General features: G+C 42.4%; 1 pseudogene; it reads right to left on the bottom strand.

Annotated features, from left to right (window-relative positions):
- LOC148773145 (MYND-type zinc finger-containing chromatin reader ZMYND8-like) overlaps positions 1 to 13,101 on the bottom strand; it is a 135,075-nt pseudogene extending 121,974 nt beyond the window's left edge.
- Between the last annotated feature and the right edge of the window lie 2,674 nt (positions 13,102 to 15,775).

Here is a 15,775-nt window from a genome sequence, read left to right as displayed (position 1 = left end):
TAACCTAACTCTACATCTAAAAAAAAATAGAAAAGGAAGAAATGAAGAACCCCAGGGTAAGTAGAAGGAAAGAAATCTTAAAAATTAGGGCAGAAATAAATGCAAAAAGAAACAAAAGAGACCATAGCAAAAATCAACAAAGCCAAAAGCTGGTTCTTTGAGGAGGTAAATAAAACTGACAAAACACTAGTCAGGCTCATCAAGAAACAAAGGGAGAAAAAACAAATCAATAAAATTAGAAATGATAATAGAGAGATCACAACCAACAACACAGAAATACAAAGGATTATTAGAGAATACTATCAGCAATTATATGGCAATAAAATGGATAACTTGGAAGAATAGAAAATTTTAACAGACCCATCACAAGCATGGAAATTGAAACTGTAATCAGAAGTCTTCCAGCAAACAAAAGCCCAGGACCAGACGGCATCACAGCTGAATTCTTCCAAAAATTTAGAGAAGAACTAACACCTATTCTACTCAAACTCTTCCAGAAAATTTCTGAGGAAGGGAAACTTCCAAACTCATTCTATGAGGCCACCATCACCCTAATCCCAAAACCTGGTGAAGATACCACAAAAAAAGAAAACTACAGGCCAGTATCAATGATGAAAATAGATACAAAAATCCTTAACAAAACTCTAGCAATCACAATCCAACAACACATTAAGAAGATCACACATCATGAACAACTGGGCTTTGCCCCAGGAATGCAAGGATTCTTCAATATCTGCAAATCAATCAATGTAATACACCATATTAACAAACTGATAAATAAAAATTATATGATTATCTCAATAGATGAAGAGAAAGCCTTCAACAAAATCCAACATCCATTTATTATAAAACCCTCCAGAAGATGGGAATAGAAGGGACAAACCTCAACATAATAAAAGCTATATATGACAAATGCACAGCAAACATTATCGTCAATGGTGAAAAACTGAAAGCATTTCCCCTAAAGTCAGGAACAAGACAAGGGTGCCCACTCTCACCACTACTGTTCAACATAGTTCTGGAAGTTTTGGCCACAGCAATCAGAGCAGAAAAAGACATAAAAGAATCCATATTGGAGAAGAAGAAGTACAACTTTCACTGTTCACTGATGACATGATCCTATACACAGAAAGCCCTAAAGACTATACCAGAAAACTACTAGAGCTAATCAATGAACAGAGTAAAGTTGAAGGATATAAAATCAACACACAGAAATCCCCTGCATTCCTACACACTAATAATGAGAAAATAGAGAAATTAAGGAAATGATACCATTCACTGTTGCAATGAAAAGAATTAAATACTTAGGAATATACCTACCTAAGGAAACAAAAGACCTGTACATAGAAAACTATAAAACACTGCTGAAAGTAGTCAAAGAGGACACTGATAGATGGAGAAATATACCATGTTCGTGGATTGGAAGGATAAATATTGTGAAAATGAGTATACTACCCAAAGTAATTTATACATTGAATGCAATCCCTATCAAGCTACCAATGGCATTTTCACAGAGCTAGAACAAATAATCTCACAATTTGTATGGAAATACAAAAAACCTCGAATAGCCAAAGCAATCTTGAGGAAGAAGAATTGAACTGGGGGAATCAACCCTTCAGACGTCAGGCTCTACTACAAAGCCACAGTCATCAAGACGGTATGGTACTGGCATAAAGACAGAAATATAGATCAATGGAACAAAATAGAAAGCCCAGAGATAAATCCACGCACCTATGGACACCTTATCTTCGACAAAGGAGGCAAAAATATAAAATGGAGAAAAGACAGTCTCTTTAAAAAGTGGTGCTGGGAAAACTGGTCAGTCACTTGTAAAAGAATGAAAATAGATCACTTCCTAACACCATGCACAAAAATAAACTCAAAATGGATTAGAGAGCTAAATGGAAGACCAGAAACTATAAAACTCCTACAGGAGAACATAGGCACAACACTCTCTGACATAAATCACATCAGGATCCTCCATGACCCACCTCGCATTATACTGGAAATAAAAGCAGAAATTAAAAAAAAAAAAATGGGACGTAATTAAAAATAAAAGCTTCTGCACAGCAAAGGAAACTATAAGCAAGGTGAAAAGACAGCCTGCAGAATGGGAGAAAATAATAGCAAATGAAGAAACTGACAAAGAAAGAAACTCCAAGATATACAAGCAGCTCCTACAGCTCAATTCCACAAAAATAAACGACGCAATCAAAAAATGGGCCAAAGATAAACAGACATTTCTCCAAAGAAGACCTACAGATGGCTAACAAACACATGAAAAAATGCTCAACATCCCTCATAATCAGAGAAATGCAAACCAAAACCACAATGAGATACCATTTCACACCAGTCAGAATGGCTGCTATCCAACAGTTTACATGCAATAAATGCTGGAGAGGGTGTGGAGGAAAGGGAACCCTCTTACACTGTTAGTGGGAATGCAAACTAGTACAGCCACTATGGAGAACAGTGTGGAGATTCCTTGAAAAACTGGAGATAGTACTGCCATATGATCCAGCAATCGCACTCCTGGGCATACACACCGGGGAAACCAGAATTGAGACACATGTACTCCAATGTTCATTGCAGCACTGTTTAGATTAGCAAGGAAATGGAAGCAACCTAGATGTCCATCTGCCGACGAATGGATAAGAAAGCTTTGGTAGATATATACAATGGAGTATTATTCAGCCATTAAAAAGAATATATTTGAATCAGTTCTAATGAGGTTAATGAAACTGGAGCCTATTATACAGAGTGAAGTAAGCCAGAAAGAAAAACAACAATACAGTATACTAACGCATAGAGACGCCGGCCCTGGCGGGGCAGACGCGACGCGAGAGACGCCAGGCCCCGGCGCAACGAACCACGCAAAGAGGTGCGGCCGTGAGGACCTACCCCACACCTGAGGCCAGGGCCGGCGGCCGAGAGGAGCTACCCCACGTTCAAGGTCAGGAGGGGCGGCCTTGAGGAGATACTCCTCCTCCAAGGTAAGGTACAGCGGCTGCACTTTGCTAGAGCGGCTGTGAAGAGATTTTCCACGACCAAGGTAAGAGAAACCCAAATAAGATGGTAGGTATTGCTAGGGGGCACCAGAGGGCAGACACACTGAAATCATAATCACAGGAAACTAGCCGATCTGATCACATGGACCACAGCCGAATGAGGTCCACTGGAGAAGGGAATGGCAAACCACTTCAGTATACTTGCCTTGAGAACCCCATGAACAGTAACAAAGGGCAAAATGATAGGATACTGAATGAGGAATTCCCCAGGTCGGTAGGTGCCCAGTATGCTACTGGAGCTCAGTGGAGAAATAACTATAGAAGGAATAAAGGGATGGAGCAAAAGCAAGACCAATACCCAGTTGTGGATGTGACCAGTGATAGAAGCAAGGTCCGGTGCTGTAAAGAGCAATATTGCATAGGAACCTGGAATGTTAGGTCCATGAATCAAGGCAAATTGGAAGTAGTCAAACAGGAGATGGCAAGAGTGAACGTCGACATTCTAGGAATCAGTGAATTAAAATGGACTGGAATGGGTGAATTTAACTCGATGACCATTATATCTACTACTGTGGGCAGGAATCCCTTAGAAGAAATGGAGTAGCCATCATGGTCAACAAAAGAGTCCGAAATGCAGTACTTGGATGCAATCTTAAAAACGACAGAATGATTTCTGTTCTTTTCCAAGGCAAACCATTCAATATTACAGTAATCCAGGCCTATGCCCCAACCAGTAATGCTGAAGAAGCGGAAGTTAAACGGTTCTATGAAGACCTACAAGACCTTTTAGAACTAGCACCCAAAAAAGATGTCCTTTTCATTATAGGGGACTGGAATGCAAAAGTAGGAAGTCAAGAAACACCTGGAATAACTGGCAAATTTGGCCTTGGAGCACGGAATGAAGCAGGGCAAAGGCTAATAGAGTTTTGTCAAGAGAACGCACTGGTCATAGCAAACACCCTCTTCCAACAACACAAGAGAAGACTCTACACATGGACATCACCAGATGGTCAACACCGAAATCAGATTGATTATATTCTTTGCAACCAAAGATGGAGAAGCTGTATACAGTTAGCGAAAACAAGACCAGGAGCTGACTGTGGCTCAGATCATGAACTCCTTATTGCCAAATTCAGACTTAAATTGAAGAAAGTAGGGAAAACCACTAGACCATTCAGATATGACCTCAATCAAATCCATTACGATTATACAGTGGAAGTGAGAAATTAAGGGACTAGATCTGATAGATAGAGTGCCTGATGATCTCTGGACGGAGGTTCGTGACATTGTACAGGAGACAGGGACGAAGACCATCCCCATGGAAAAGAAATGCGAAAGAGTGAAATGGCTGTCTGAGGAGGCCTTACAAATAGCTGTGAAAAGAAGAGAGGCGAAAAGCAAAGGAGAAAAGGAAAGTTATAAGCATCTGAATGCAGAGTTCCAAAGAATAGCAAGGAGAGATAAGAAAGACTTCCTCAGTGTCAATGCAAAGAAATAGAGGAAAACAACTGATTAGGAAAAACAAGAGACCTCTTCAAGAAAATTAGAGATTCCAAGGGAATATTTCATGCAAACATGGGCTCGATAAAGGACAGAAATGGTATGGACCTAACAAAAGCAGAAGATATTAAGAAGAGGTGGCAGGAATACACAGAAGAACTGTACAGAAAATATCTTCACGACCAAGATAGTCACGATAACGTGATCACTGACCTCGAGCCAGACATCTTGGAATGTGAAGTCAAGTGGGCCTTAGAAAGCATCACTACTAACAAAGCTAGTGGAGGTGATGGAATTCCAGTTGAGCTATTTAAACTCTTGAAAGATGATGCTGTGAAAGTGCTGCACTCAATATGCCAACAGATTTGGAAAACTCAGCAGTGGCCACAGGACTGGAAGAGGTCAGTCTTCATTCCAATCCCAAAGAAAGGCAATGCCAAACAATGCTCAAACTACCGCACAATTGCACTCATCTCACACGCTAGTAAAGTCATGCTCAAGATTCTCCAAGCCAGGCTTCAGCAGTATGTAAACCGTGAACTCCCAGATGTTCAAGCAGGTTTTAGAAAAGGCAGAGGCACCAGAGATCAAATTGCCAACATCCGCTGGATCATGGCGAAAGCAAGAGAGTTTCAGAAAAACATCTATTTCTGCTTCATTGACTATGCCAAAGCCTTTGACTGTGTCGATCACAATAAACTGTGGAACATTCTGAAAGAGATGGGAATCCCAGACCACCTGACCTGCCTCTTGAGAAACCTGTATGCAGCTCAGGAAGTAACAGTTAGAACTGGATATGGAACAACAGACTGGTTCCAAATAGGAAAAGGTGTACGTCAAGGTTGTATATTGTCACCTTGCTTATTTAACTTATATGCAGAGTACATCATGAGGAACGCTGGGCTGGAAGAAGCACAAGCTGGAATCAAGATTGCTGGGAGAAATATCGATAACCTCAGATATGCAGATGACACTACCCTTATGGCAGAAAGTGAAGAGGAACTCGAAAGCTTCTTGATGAAAGTGAAAGAGGAGAGTGAAAAGGTTGGCTTGAAGCTCAACATTCAGAAAACAAAGATCATGGCATCTGGTCCCATCACTTCATGGGAAATACATGGAAAAACAGTGGAAACAGTGTCAGACTTTATTTTTGGGGGCCCCCAAATCACTGCAGATGCTGATTGCAGCCATGAAATTAAAAGACGCTTGCTCCTTGGAAGGAAAGTTATGACCAACCTTGATAGTATATTAAAAAGCAGAGCTATGACTTTGCCCACCAAGGTCTGTCTAGTCAAGGCTATGGTTTTTCCATTGGCCATGTATAGATGTGAGAGTTGGACTCTGAAGAAAGCTGATCACCGAAGAATCATGCGTTTGAACTGTGGTGTTGGAGAAGATTCTTGAGAGTCCCTTGGACTGCAAGGAGATCCAAACAGTCCATTCGAAAGGAGATCAGTCCTGGGTGTTCATTGGAAAGACAGACGCTAAACCTGAAGCTCCAATACTTTGGCCAACTCATGCGGCGGGTTGACAAACTGGAAACGACTCTGATGCTGGGAGGGATTGGGGGCAAGCGGAGAAGGGGACGACAGAGAATGAGATGGTTTGATGGCATCACCGACTCGATGGACATGAGTTTGAGTGAACTCCGGGAGTTGGTGATGGACAGGGAGGCCTGGCGTGTTGTGATTCATGGGGTTGTAAAGAGTCGGATATGACTGAGAGACTGAACTGAACTGAACTGATGAATAAATGTGCTCAAGTGCTGTTCACACTATTTTACACCTTAGTCTAAATAGAAGTGATAGTGAAAACCGATTGTAATGAGCATATGTACTACATATTAATGTATGCACAGACACCAGCCAGACTACAGGTCCTGATACTTTTGTTGAAGCTTCTAGATGTTTCTGGAAGCTTCTGAAGATGAAATTACATGTGATTTAGACCTGTAAATATGATCAGGACTTGGTAGCCGAGACCGGAAAAGAAGGGAAGGGAAATTCAGCCACAAGGAAGAACAATGATGTGGCACACAATGCTGCTGCTGCTGCTGCTAAGTCGCTTCAGTCATGTCCGACTCTGTGCGACCCCATAGACGGCAGCCCACCAGGTTCCCCCGTCCCTGGGATTCTCCAGGCAAGAACACTGGAGTGGGTTGCCATTTCCTTCTCCAGTGCGTGAAAGTGAAAAGTGAAAGTGAGGTCTCTCAGTCGTGTCCGACTAAGTGACCCCATGGACTCAGCCTACCAGGCTCCTCTATCCACGGGATTTTCTAGGCAAGAGTACTGGAGTGGCTTGCCATTGCCTTCTCCGTGTGGCACACAATAGGGAACGAATAAACAATGGAGTCTAAGGGCACCTGAAGGACAGGTTACGTGTGGACATGTGCCGTGGGCAGAGATGACAGAAAAGATTAAGAAACATCATAATATGTAGGTAGTGAAACTCATCAGATATGCCTAAGTGGAGGAGTGATAGGTTCTGAGGTCTCTTCTGTATCGATAATAATAAACAGACTTTTGAGGACCTTCTGCCCTTTAGTCTCAGAATGCTGTACCTTCAACTTGCCTGAATTTAGCAGTACGAATGGAAGAGACTGATGTTTGGCCTAGTCCCGACTCCAGGACATAACCATAGCTCCAGCTTCAGGGCAGCAAACTAGTGGTATTTTCTCCTCCCGGAACATTTCTTGAAGGGATAGGATACGAGATGGAATAGGTGTTAGGACCTAGTGAGGGAACATGTTGCAGCCATCCTTGAAATTCAGCATCAGCAGCCATAATTCCGCATAGTTCCAGCAGCATGATTAAAACCCCGTTTATTTTCCTCAGCTCTTCATTACTGGAATTTGACATCAACCAGCCCCTGTAAGACTTCCTCATGGGCACCGGGGCTTCTAGATACACACCAGCATCTCTTCAACACAGCACCAAGCTGTACTTCTTATTTTAACTCTAGGTACAAAGACGACCACTGTGCCTCATACCTATTGACTGTTGCAGACCATCTCCAGGAGGGATAAATTGTAAGAACTTCTTAATCTGCAATTGGTTCTGCATGCCTACAGGTTCTGTGTCCACTTGGGACTTGCCAATACCTGGGCTCCAGAATCTTTTACAAAGAACATAAACACTAAACGTATTGACTTATTCCTGGAGCCCTAAGGGAAGATCAGTACCACTCGCTCATGGGCCCATTACAACCATCCCCAAGGCAAAACGAGATCTGAAGCATCATTACCATTATGAGGAAGTTCTGGGAGACAAGGTCTAGAAAAAAGAAACGGGAAAACCTAAAAGTTGAATTATGTTGGACACAGAGATTCACATTCCTCTTCTCTGCACTCTACTCCATCTATCTGCCTATATCTCCTGCTTCAGGTATTGAATGGCAGCAAAGAATGGATCTTTGTTTTTTTATTTATTTATTTATTATTTATTTATTTTTATTTTATTTTATTTTTATTTTTGTGGTTTAGATAAATGGGACTCAATGAATTGTGATTTAGGCCAGATTTCCAGAGTATAAGCTTTTTTTTTTTTTTTTTCAATCTGTTCCTCTATGCCTTGACTCACCCCAGGCCACAATATCACAAACCTGTCTCATTCACAAGTGTACGTGTGGAATTTCAGAAAGACTCTCTGGAGCAAAGAGCTTGTACAGCTTGCTTAGTCTTGAAAGAAATGCAGGATAATACATGGTTAATTGTTTTCTTCAGCTCTAAGTATCTAACTTAATGGAGTAGGAAATAGTAACCCACTCCTGTTTTCTTGCCTGGAAAATCGCACGGACAGAGGAGCCAAGCAGCCTACATTCCATGGGGCTGCAGAGTCAGACATGACTGAGCAAACACACACACACGCACACACACACATACACATCTAACTTACATTCAGATACAAATTTGTTCTCCCTCTTTTTTTGATAGTGTTACATTCAGTTCACACTGAAGGATGAAGCCTTCATTCTAAATTATCTCTCTGCCTTTTTTATGAACTGCTGGCTGTTTCTTTTCCTTAACAAGAAAGAAAAAAAAACAAAAATCCAGCTTCCTCCTATGTGGAGAGAGTTTTGCTTCCTTTCCTCCATCAGTAGTTTGGAATTTTTCTCCTGTTACCTGAAACAAGGATCTCCATCTTGTCTTGGCTTTAGGGGGTCTGGTCCATTGGTATATTTCTTTTCCAATCTGGGAATCATAACCTCTAATTTAATGTTTCCCTTGTCTAGAACAATAGGGAGTGCAATGGAAGGCTCTGGGACTGAGACGCAATGATAAGCTTGAGAACCCCATACATCTCTTCCTTATCTAGGAGCTGCATGCTACTTTACAACTTGAGCAGATTTCTCAAAGCTCTAGAGAGCCACAAGAACTCATCTCCCAAGTGTATGTCACTCTGCTTCCTGTGTCTGCCATGCTGTCATGCCTAATTTTATGTTACAAGTCAAAGAAGTTTTCGATTCCATTGTATTCCACAATTATTTCCATAGCAAGAATGTGATCTCCCACATATTCAATTCTCCAAGCTAACAGACCCTGTCCAAGAGTGTATCAAGAGGCCTGAAAGTCCATTTTCTGAAGAAGTTCTCGGGTATTAGTGAAGTTTTCACAGGCTTTTCACATATTTGCCTATTTCATACTGTAATAAGATTGATAAGAGGTCATGAGGTTGGTCTCCATGAGAAACACATACGAAGTACTGATGGAGGTAGCTGGGTGCTCAGCGGAAGATGATGTTAGGAAGATAAAAGGATGGGCTCCACAGTGACATATTTGAAGGTGTCAGAAGCAATGGGTTAGACTGATTGATTGTTACATTAAAACAGAAAGGAATGGCCAGTAAGGTCATAAGTGATCCTGTCATGAGTCTATGCAAGAAGTTGAAATCTGGGGTTTACCTTCAAGAGCAAGCAGGATCGTCATATGCAGGCAGTGTATGTGGTGAGGGGAAAGACTTAATGAGAACTACCTGGGAGAAATAGGGACTTATTGATATCTATGACAAATGAACTACTCACAAGGGTTGCTGATTTCTCCTCAGAGCTTCCCCGACACTGTTATGTCAGTCAGCCAACTCACAGCCCACTTTCCCATGGCCTTTCTTTATATCCAACAGTCCTCAGAAGCTTGGCATGTCTGGGCTTCTTCATTTTATCTCCCTTACATTCACCTGCGCACGTCTGGTATGGTATGAGGAGTTACTATAAAATGGGCCATATTTAGTGGCAGGAAGTCATTCAGCACAATCGGCACAACTGGAGAAGTGAGAGAAATGTCCTAAGACAAAAATGTGGCTTCCAAGTTAGTGCTATCTTTCTTTTGTGTACGCAGAGATGTACTCAAAGATAAAGACAGAGAAATTCCAGATATGTGGTTATATGATCTCGTAAATGAAATACTGTAAGGACGCTCCCACAAACCTCTCATCCTTACCCACTGGGAAACAGATGGAATGGAAGCCACAGTTACAGAAAACTAACCATACTGAGCACTTGGAACATAGCCTCTTCTAACTCAGTGAAACTATGAGCCAGGCCGTGTAGAACCATTCAAGAGGGGCTGGTCGTCGTGGAGAGTTCTGACAAAATGTGGTCCACTGGAGAAGGGAATGGCAAACCACTTCAGTATTCTTGCCTTGAGAACCCCCTGAATAGTATGAAAAGGCAAAAAGATAGGACACTGAAAGATGAACTCCCCAGGTCAGTAGGTGCCAAATATGCTTGGAACTACGGACAGAGGTTCGTAACATGGTACAGGAAGCCATGATGAAAACCATGCCCAAGAAGAACTACATAAAGGCAAATGGTTGTCTGAGAAGACCTTTCAAATAGCTGAGTAAAGAAGAGAAGTGAAAAGCAATGGAGAAAAGGAAAGATACATCCACCTGAATGCAGAGTTCCGAAGCATAGCAAGGAGAGAGATGATAGCCTTCCTAAGCATTCAATGCAAAGAAATAGTGGGAAACAATAGACTGAGAAAGACTAGAGATCTCTTCAAGAAAATTAGACATACCAACGGAACATTTCATGCAAAGAGGGTCACAATAAAGGACAGAAACGGTACGGACCTAATGGAAGCAGAAGACATTAAGAAGAGGGAGTAAGAATACACAGAAGAACTATTGTTCATTAGACCAAGATAACCACGATGGCGTGTTCACTCACCTAGAGCCAGACTTCCTGGAGTGAGAAGTCAACTGGGCCTGAGGAACAACCACTATGAACAAAACTAATGGAGGTGATGGAATTCCGGCCAAACTATTTCAAATCCTAAATGGTGAGGCTGTGAAAGTGCTGTACTCAATATGCCAGCAAGCTTGGAAAACTCAGCAGTGGCCACAGTACTGGAAAAGGTCAGTTTTCATTCCTATCCCAAATAAACAGCATGTCAAAGAATGTTCAAACTACCAACAATTGCACTCATCTCACACACTAGGCAAAGGAATGCTCAAAGTCTCCAAGACTTCAAAAGTAAGTGAACCTAGAACTTCTAGATGCCCAAGTGGGATTTAGAAAAGGCAGAAGAACCAACGAGCAAATTGCCAACATCTGCTGGATTACAGAAAAAACCAAGATGATTCAAGAAAAACATGCATTTCTGCTTCACTGAGTATGCTAGAGCCTTGGACTGTGTGGATCACAACAAACTGGAAAATTCTTAAGGAATGCCAACACCAGAACACCTTACCTACTGCCTGAGAAACCTGTATGCAGGTCAAGAAGCAACAGTTAGAATCAGACGTGGAACAACAGACTGGCCCCAAGTTGGGGGAAAGGAGTACGTCAAGGCTGTATATTGCCACTTGGCTTATTAACTTATATGCAGAATATATCATACGAAAGGCTGGATTCGATGAAGCACAACCTGGAATCAAGATAGCCGGGAGAAATATCAACCTCAGATACAGCAGATAACCTCAGATAGGCAGATGACACCACCCTTTGTCAGAAAGCAAGGCGGAACTGAAGAGTCTGTACTGGTGAAAGTGAAAGTGGACAGTGAAAAAGCTGGCTTAGAACTCAACATTCAAAAAAATGAGATCATGACATCCGGTCCCATCACTTCATGGTGAATAGAAAGGCAAATGGTGGAAACATTTTCCTCAACTCCAAAATCACTCCAGATGCTGAATGCGGACATGGAATTCAAACACGCTTGCTTCTTGGAAGAAAAGCTATGACAAACCTAGACAGCATATTAAAAATCAGAGACATTAATCTACCAACAAAGGTCTGTCCAGTCAAAGCTATGGCTTTTCCTGTAGTCATGGATGGATGTGAGAAGCGGACCACAAAGAAAGCTGAATGCCAAAGAATTGATGCCTTTGAACTGTGGTGTTGGAGAAGACTCTTGAGAGTCCCCTGGACTGCAAGAAGATCAGCCAGTCAATCCTAAAGAAAATCAGTCCTGAATATTCGTTGGAAGGACTCATGTTGAAGCTCCAACAGTGTGGCTACCTGATGCGAAGAACGGACTCACTGGAAAAGACGCTAAGCCTGGGAAAGACTGAAAGCAGGAGGAGAAGGGGATGACAGAGGAGGAGATGGTTGGATGGCATCATTGACTCAATGCACCCAAGTCTGAGCAAGCTAGGGGGAGTTGGTGATGAATTAGGGAAGCTTGGTGTGCTGTAATCCATGGGGTCACAAAGAGTCGGACCCAACTGAGGGACTCAACTGAACTGAACAGTCCACTACAGCTGAGTCCTGGCTCCAGCTCTATGAAATATTCGAAGAACAAGTCTGACACAGCAAGTCTCCCTCAAGTTCCACACGATCCCCCAAATAACTCCTGAATTTAGAAGTGGTGACACTGCACTTGGTCTAGTCTAGTATGCTGAGGCATAAGGACTGTAAAAGCTCGGAGGCCAGCGGCCACGTTTCCTTATTATATTTGGAAATATGTCCCCAAGGCCCGCAGGCATGTCTGAAGCAGCTCCCACCACCTCAGAAAGCCAGATCGTAGCTCAGAAACCTCCCCTTCATCTTCTTTCTGACTCCCTTCATCATATCACCAACCTGTAGCATTCTCTGTCCCTGGCCCCGGAAAGATTCTCTGTTCTTGCAGTCTTCAACGAATTCCATGAGTGCCCATCCATTGTCCATACTTTGAGCTGCATGCTGACTAACTGGAAACACTTGAGGAAGGGAAATGAGAGGCTGAAGACAGGCCTGTACTGAAATGTATTAAGTTCCATAGAGGGAACCTGCACGTCCTTTTAGCTAAGCTAAGTGTTATTAGTGATTTGAATCCTATTGACCTGATCATCTGGGAGATGAGTGTTTTCTCTCCCAAACTGGCACTAAAGGCTTCTATATGGCTTCACTTTGGGTGTCCATCTTCTCCAAGGCCTACTGTACCTGCGCTGTTACCTCCAAACATTCTCAGTTGAGCATGCCTTGGGTCTGACATGCCGCAGTAGAGTCTTCTAGGCATGGCTAAGATGGACAGCGGAGAGGTCTTGCTAGCACAGTTTCTTGAGCTGGTAGAGGACTTGAAGTCTATACTCCCTATCAATACTGGGGATGTGTCCCTGGCATGGCTAAAGGTGTAAATGATGAGCTTGCCTGGAGCTGTGGTTTTGCTGCTCATAGCAGCCCTTGCTTGGGTTGAGGACCATGTACCTCTCCATGGGTTGGGGCCCTTCAGTCTGGACTGTATTGTATTCCTGTTTTGTTTTGCTTTTTTCTTTCAGATATGTAGTTAGGAAGCTAGAATGGTGGCCTCTTTGGGGTCTCAGGAATCCAGAGGACTGGAGACAAGAGTGGCGGTCACAGAAAACAAACTCTGACATGCAGAAGGTGACACCAACATGCCCACCTGGACAACTGTGTGGGGGGTAGGCCCAGGTGGCCCCAACGGTTTGAGAGGCCTTGTGATCCTCCAGGCTGCCTCATGGCTACTGAAGCCTAGCGTCTTGGTGAGAAGAGGTTTAGGGAGGCATGGGGACTATGACATCACAACTTTGGGATTTCACTAAAGCGATAGGCAGCAATGCCTTGGTCACTACCATTTGCCTCCTAGTATTTAGAAATCGATGTACGGGAAGGATAAAAGGAGAGGACTGTATCTTTTTCACGAGGTCAGACTGCCTTCCTCCTGTGCTTCTTTTCTTCTACCACTTCCTGTGTATTATGCTCATTCTAATATTTCCGAGGTTAACTTGACCCGTGAAATAGGATTACGTTCTAGCCCAGCTGAATCTCTATAGAGATAGTGAAAGCTATTAGGGAGCATTAGCAATCTGTGAGGATTATCGGTTAATGGGAAAGACAGCTCTTTGCCATTTTCCATTCCCTGAAAGTATATGTAAGAAAAGGACGCCTCTTTTGGAACTGACAGCTTCTTTTCAAGAGAAAGGGCGTGTACCGGTTTGCAAGGGTTGCCATTACAAAGTGCCCCATGCCAGGTAGCTTCAATAAATTTTTCCTCAAACTCCTGGGAATCAAGTCAATAATCAAAGGGTCAGCAGATCTGGCTTCTTCTGATGACTCTTTTGGATTGTGCCTGGCCATTGTTTGCCTTTATCTTCACATAGTAATGTCTGTGTTGTTTGTGACTGATCTCCTGTTCCTGTAAAGTGCCAGTCGTATTAACCCAACTACCTATGCTGCTGCTGCTGCTGCTAAGTCACTTCAGTCGTGTCCGACTCTGTGTGACCCCACAGACGTAAGCCTACCAGGCTCCCCCGTCCCTGGGATTCTCCAGGTAAGAACACTGGCATGGGTTGCCATTTCCTTCTCCAATGTGTGAAAGTGAAAAGTGAAAGTGACGCCGCTCAGTTGTGTCTGACCCTTAGCGACCCCACGGAATGCAGCCTACCAGGCTCCTCCAACCATGGGATTTTCTAGGCAAGAGTACCACCTATATAGAGGCCCAATTTCCAAAAAGGGTCAGAAAGAAATTATAACTTATGCAGTTTGACTACATATAAAGTACAGAGAGTTAGAGTGTCAACATCCACATGTTGACAGAATACGGTTTATTCCATAATATCGATTTTCTTCTTTCCACTTGGTCCAGCTGTATCTGTCTGCCAGAATTCACCCTCCGAAGTAGGTCTCCACGACACAGAAAACAAATGTTTAAGAAAAACGGATTGTCCAGGGGTAATAGAGATGAAGACAATATTCAGAATTTATAACCTATGTAGAAATCCTCTCCTCAAAGACATAAGGGAAGGAAAGCATTTCTAATTTTTAGTAAGTAGTAAGCCATGTGATGGCACATGATAAGCAAACTACTAAAAAAGATTGACAAGACAAAAGATATACTCTATATATGTATTCCAGCAAATCACTTCATTACAAAATTATAAAAATACTAAGTAGTCCTCAAGTAAAACCTGATGACAAACTTTGTTATACTTTGTCCTAAATTCACATGGTAATTGGGGGAGCTATCAGTGTTGCTAATTTGCTTTACACAGAAAGAAAAACTGTTCATACTTTTCTGAGTGTATGTGACTTTGAAATGAGGCATTCTCTCAGAGTCTGTTACCCTCCATAGACTTGCAAGATAAGGTGCTACTGTAACCAAATAGACATTTACCCAACATCCTTAGGCCAAGCAATACTGAAACATTGGAGATTAAAGCAGAGATATGCTTAATGCAGAGCCATGCAAGGAGATGGGTGGCTTATGCCTTTAAAAATCGCAATCTACCTACATCGGTGAATGACAAAAAGAGATGGAGAAATATACTGTGTTCATGGACTGGAAGGATCAATATAGTGAAAATGAGTATACTACCCAAAGTAATCTATAGTCAATGCAATCCCTATTAAGCTACCAACGGTATTTTTCAGAGAACTAGAACAATTGATTTCACCATTAGTATGCAAATACAAGAAAAAACCTTGAATAGCCAAAGCAATCTTGAGAAAGAAGCACGGAACTGGAGAAATCATCCTGCCTCACGTCAGGCTATACTACAAAGCAGCAGTCATCAAGACAGTATGGTCCTGGCACAAAGACAGAAACATAGATCAGTGGAACAAAACAGAAAGCCCAGAGATAAATCCACGAACCTCTGGACAACTTTTCTTTGACAAAGGAGGCAAGAATGTACAATGGAGAAAAGACAGTCTCTTCAACAAGTGGTGCTGGGAAAACTGGTCAGCCACTCATAAAAGAATGACACTAGAACACTTTCTAACACCATACACACACAAAAGAATACTCAAAATGGATTGAAGTTCCAAACGTAAGACCACACACGATAACACTTCTAGAGGAAAACATAGGCAAAACATTCTCTGATGTA

Source organism: Moschus berezovskii, chromosome Y (genome assembly GCF_049115385.1).
Source record: "Moschus berezovskii isolate FMDL1 chromosome Y, NW_MosBer_1.0, whole genome shotgun sequence".
Classification (NCBI taxonomy): domain Eukaryota; kingdom Metazoa; phylum Chordata; class Mammalia; order Artiodactyla; family Moschidae; genus Moschus; species Moschus berezovskii.
Note: the sequence above shows the minus strand (reverse complement) of the source record. Positions and strands in the feature narration are given on the sequence as shown.